This window comes from Colobus angolensis, unplaced genomic scaffold, assembly GCF_000951035.1.
Source record: "Colobus angolensis palliatus isolate OR3802 unplaced genomic scaffold, Cang.pa_1.0 Scaffold307, whole genome shotgun sequence".
Lineage (NCBI taxonomy): Eukaryota > Metazoa > Chordata > Mammalia > Primates > Cercopithecidae > Colobus > Colobus angolensis.
Window position 1 is genome coordinate 1,550,019 of NW_012116344.1, and position 4,981 is coordinate 1,554,999.

The 4,981-nt window shown below is 34.6% G+C and overlaps 1 protein-coding gene across 1 annotated transcript in view; it reads left to right on the forward strand.

Annotated features, from left to right (window-relative positions):
• Nucleotides 1-4,981, forward strand: part of GRID1 (glutamate receptor, ionotropic, delta 1) — a 786,384-nt gene that overhangs the window by 656,504 nt on the left and 124,899 nt on the right. The window lies entirely within an intron of this gene.

The window sequence follows — 4,981 nt, forward strand, 5'->3', positions numbered from 1 at the left end:
TATATGTGCATATATATAATATATCACATTTTCTTTGTCCAATTATTTGTGGATAAAATGTTAGGTTGATTCTGGCTGGGTGCAGTGTCTCACACCTGTAATCAAGCAATTTGGGAGGCCAAGACGGGCGAATCACCTGAGGTCAAGAGTTCAAGACCAGCCTGGCAAACATGGTGAAACCCAGTCTCTACTAAAAATACAAAAATTAGCCAGGCATGGTGGCGGGCGCCTGTAATCCCAGCTACTTAGGAGGCTGAGGCAGGAGAATTACTTGAATCTGAGAGGTGGAGGTTGCAGTGAGCCAAGATCATGCCACTGCACTGCAGCCTGGGCAATAGAGTGAGACTCCATCTCAAAAAAAAAAAAAGTTAGTTCTATATCTTGTCAGTTTCTAATAATGCTATAATGAACATGGTAGTGCAGACAAATATCTCTTCAAGATACTGATTTCATCTTCTTTGGCTCTGTATTAAGAAGTGGGATCACTGAATCATATGGTACTTCTATATTTAAGTTTTTGAGAAATTGCCATACTGTTTTCCATATTCTTATCATCACTTGTTATTTTTTGTCTTTTTTTTTTTTTTTAACCATAGCCATTCTAACAGGTGTAAGGTGATACCTCATTAGAGTTTTCATTTTTATTTTCCTGATGATAATTATGTTGAATATTTTTTCATATATCTTTTGGTCATTTATATGTCTTCTTTTGAGGAATGTCTATTCAGGTCCTTGCCCATTTTTAATTAAATTATTTGTTTTGTGGTTAGTGAGTTTTTGATTTCCTTATATACTTTGGATATTAGCACATTATTTGATTTTCTGTCATTTTGCAAGTTGTCTCTTCACTTTGTAGATTGTTTACTTTGCTATGTATAAGATTTTTAAATTTGATTCAGTTTTTTATCTGAATTTATCTATTTTTGCTTTTGTTGCCTGTGCTTTTGGGTCACATCCAAAAAATCATGCCCCAGACTAATGTCAAAAAGCTTTTATCTTCTGGAAGTTTTACAGCTTCAGCTCTTACATTTAAGTTTTTAATTTATTTTGAGTTGATTTTTGTGTATGGTGTGAAATAAGGGTCTATTTTCATTCTTTTGTGTGTGAATATTCAGTTTCTCCAACATCATTTATTAAAAAGACTGTCTTCCCCATTGTATGTTCTTTGCAACTTTGTCAAAGATCGATTGACTGTAAATGTGGCAATTTATTTCTGGGCTCTATTCTCTTTCATTGGTCTCTATATCTCGTTTTATGCCAATACCATATTGTTTTAATTACTATGACTGTATACTATATTTTGAAATCAAGTAGTGTGATGTCTCCAGATTTGCTTCTCTTGTTTAAGATTGCATTGCTATTCAGAGACCTTTTGTAGTCACAGGAATTTTACGATTTTTTTTTTCTATTTCTGTGAAGAATATCACTGGTATTTTGGTAGGGGTTATACCAAATCTATAGATCACTTTGGGTGGTATTAGCATATTAATGGTATTATTTTTTCCAATCCATGAATGTAGGATACCTTTCCATTTATTTGTGTCTTCTTCAGTTTTTTCACCAATTTTTTTTTTTTTTTTTTTGGAATCTCGCTCTGTCGCCCAGGCTGGAATGCAGTGGCTGGATCTCAGCTGACTGCAAGCTCCGCCTCCCAGGTTTACGCCATTCTCCTGCCTCAGCCTCCCGAGTAGCTGGGACTACATGCACCCGCCACCTCGCCCAGCTAGTTTTTGTATTTTTTAGTAGAGACGGGGTTTCACCGGTTAGCCAGGATGGTCTCGATCTCCTGACCTCATGATCCGCCCGTCTCGGCCTCCCAAAGTGCTGCCCAGCCACCAATGTTTTATAGTTTACAGCATAGCATACAGATTTTTCACCTCCTTGGTATAATTTATACACAATAATTTTATTTTTATGCTATTTTAAATAGAATTGTTTTCTTGATTTGTTTGTAAATACTTTGTTGTTAGTTTATAGAAATATTCCTGATTTTTGTATGTTTATTTTGTATCCTGCAAATTTACTGCACTATTTATTAGTTCTTGCATTTGTTTGGTGAAGTCAAGGGTTTTCTATATAGGTCATGTCATCTGCAAATATATGCAGTTTTACTTCTTTCTCTCTGATTTGAACATCTTTTATTTCTTTTTTTTAAAAAACTTTTACATTCAGGGGTACATGTACAGGTTTGTTTATAGATAAACTGTATGTCATGGGGGTTTGATGTACAGATAATTTCATCACCCAGATCAACATAATACTTGAGAGTCATTTTTTCTGATACTCTCCGTTCTCCTAACCTCCACCCTCAAATATGTCCCAGTTTCTGTTGTTCCTATATAGTGTCTATCCATATGTTCTTGTTTAGCTTCCATTTATCAGTAAAAACATGTGGTATTTAGTTTCCTGTTCCTCTGTTAGTTTGCTTCAAATAATGGCCTTTAGCTCTATCCATGTTGCTGCAAAGAATATTATCTTGTTCTTTTTTATGGCTGCATAATATTCCATGGTATATATGTATCACATTTTCTTTATCTTTTATTTATTTGTATTGCCTAACTGTTCTGACCGTGCCTTCCAGTTCTATGTTGAATACATATGGTGAGAGTGGGCAATTTGTTTTGTTCCCAATCTTGGAGGAAAAGTTTTTAAATTTTTACTGTTGAGTATGATGTTAGTCATAGGCTTCATATATGGCCTTTATGATGTTGAAGTACATGACATTTAGTCCTAATTTGCTGAAAGTTTTTATCATGAAAGATGTTAAATTTTCTCCAATGATTTTTCTACATCTTTTGAGATAAATATATAATTTGTGCCCTTCATTTTGTTAATGTAGTGCCTCCCATATCTTGATTTTTGTATGTTAAACCATCCTTGCATTCTGGGGGTAAGTTCCACTTGATCATGGGATTTTTTTTTTTTTTAATGTGCTATTGAATTGGGTTTGTAAGCATTTTGTTGAAGATTTGCACATCTATGCTATCTGGGATATTAGCCTGTAGTTTTGTTTTCTCAAAGATTCCTTGTCAGGCTTTGATATAAAGGTAGTGGTGGTCTTGTAAAATGAGTTTGAAAGTGTTCCCTTCAACTTTTTGGGAAGTGTTTGAGAAGGATTGGCATTTTTCTTTCTTGGGAGGTGTCTAATTACTGTTTCAATCTTTTTTTTTTTTTTTTTTGAGGCGGAGTCTCGCTCTGTCGCCCGGACTGGAGTGCAGTGGCCGGATCTCAGCTCACTGCAAGCTCCGCCTCCCGGGTTTAGGCCATTCTCCTGCCTCAGCCTCCCGAGTAGCTGGGACTACAGGCACCCACCACCTCACCCGGCTAGTTTTTGTATTTTTAGTAGAGACGGGGTTTCACCGTGTTAGCCAGGATGGTCTCGATCTCCTGACCTCGTGATCCGCCCGTCTCGGCCTCCCAAAGTGCTGGGATTACAGGCTTGAGCCACCGCGCCCGGCCTACTGTTTCAATCTTATTACCAATATTAGTACGTTCAGATTTTCTGTTTCTTCAGCAATCAGTCTCAGTAGGTTATGTTTCTAGAAATTTATTCATTTCTTCTAAATTATTCGGTTTGCTGTTGCAAAATTGTTTATAGTGTTCTCTTATGACCCTTTCTATTTCTGTGGTATTGATTGCTTCTCTTTCATTTATAATTTTATTTATTTGAGACTTACCACTTTTTTCTTAGTCTAGCTAAAGGTTTTGCAATTTTGTTTATCTTTCCAAAAAAAGCCAATCTTAGTTTCATTGACCTTTGGTAGTGTCTGTCTAGTCTCTATTTTATTTGTTTCTGCCCTGATCTTTATTATTTTCTTCTTTCTGCTAACTTTGGGCTTCTTTTTGAAGATATAAAGAGATATATTTAAAGATATATAAACATATATATAACATTGAGATATAAAGTTAGAATATTTAAAATGTTTCTTTTTTAATGTAGTTTTAATCAACATTAACTTCCTTCTTAAAAGGACTCATGCTGCATCCTATTATTTTTGGTATGCTTGTGTTTCCATTTTTATTTGTCTCAAGAATTTTTTTAGTATCCCTTTTTATTTTTTCTATAATCTACTGGTTGTTTCAGGGATGTGTTTAATTTCCACATTTGATACATTTTCTTATTTTTCTCTGGTTATTGATTTCTAGTTTCATAGCATTGTGCCTGGTGAAGATACTTGATATGATTTCAGTCTTCTCAAATTTGTTAAACTTGTTTTGTGGTCTATCATGTAATATATCCAGGAGAATGTTCCATGAAAGTTTGAAAGGAATGTGTATTCTGTGGCTATTAGATGGATTGTTATGTATGTGTTTGTTAGGACCATCTGGTCTACATTGTTGTTCAAGTCTGTTTTTACTTACTGACTTTCTGCCTAGATGATCTTTCCATTGTTGAAAGTGGGACATTGAAGTCCCTGAGAATTCTTGTATCGCTATTTCTCCCTTCAGTTTGGTCAAAATTTACTTAACATATTTATGTGTTTAATATTGAATGCATATATGCGTATGTACACATGTGTGTCTATTTTGTTGGATATAAGTTTAGTCAACCTATTCTATTACCACTTGCATGGAATATCTTTTTCCATCTTTTTTCTTTCAATGTACTTGTCTGAATCTACAGTGGGCACCTGTACACAGCATATAGTTGGATCATGTTTAAAATCATTATGCTGATCTCTACTTTTAAATAAATGTTTATTCTGCTTATATTTAATATAATTTCTAAGAAAGGACTTAGTACTACCATTTTGCTATTTGATTTCTATATGACTTACATCATTTGTGTTCCTCATGTTTTCTGTTGCTGCCTTCTTTTGTGTTAAATGGATATTTTTTCTTTTTTTTAAATTATACTTTAAGTTCTAGGGTACATGTGCACAATGTGCAGGTTTGTTACATATGTATACTTGTGCTATGTTGGTGTGCTGCACCCATCAACTCATCAGCACCCATCAACTTGTCATTTACATCAGGTATA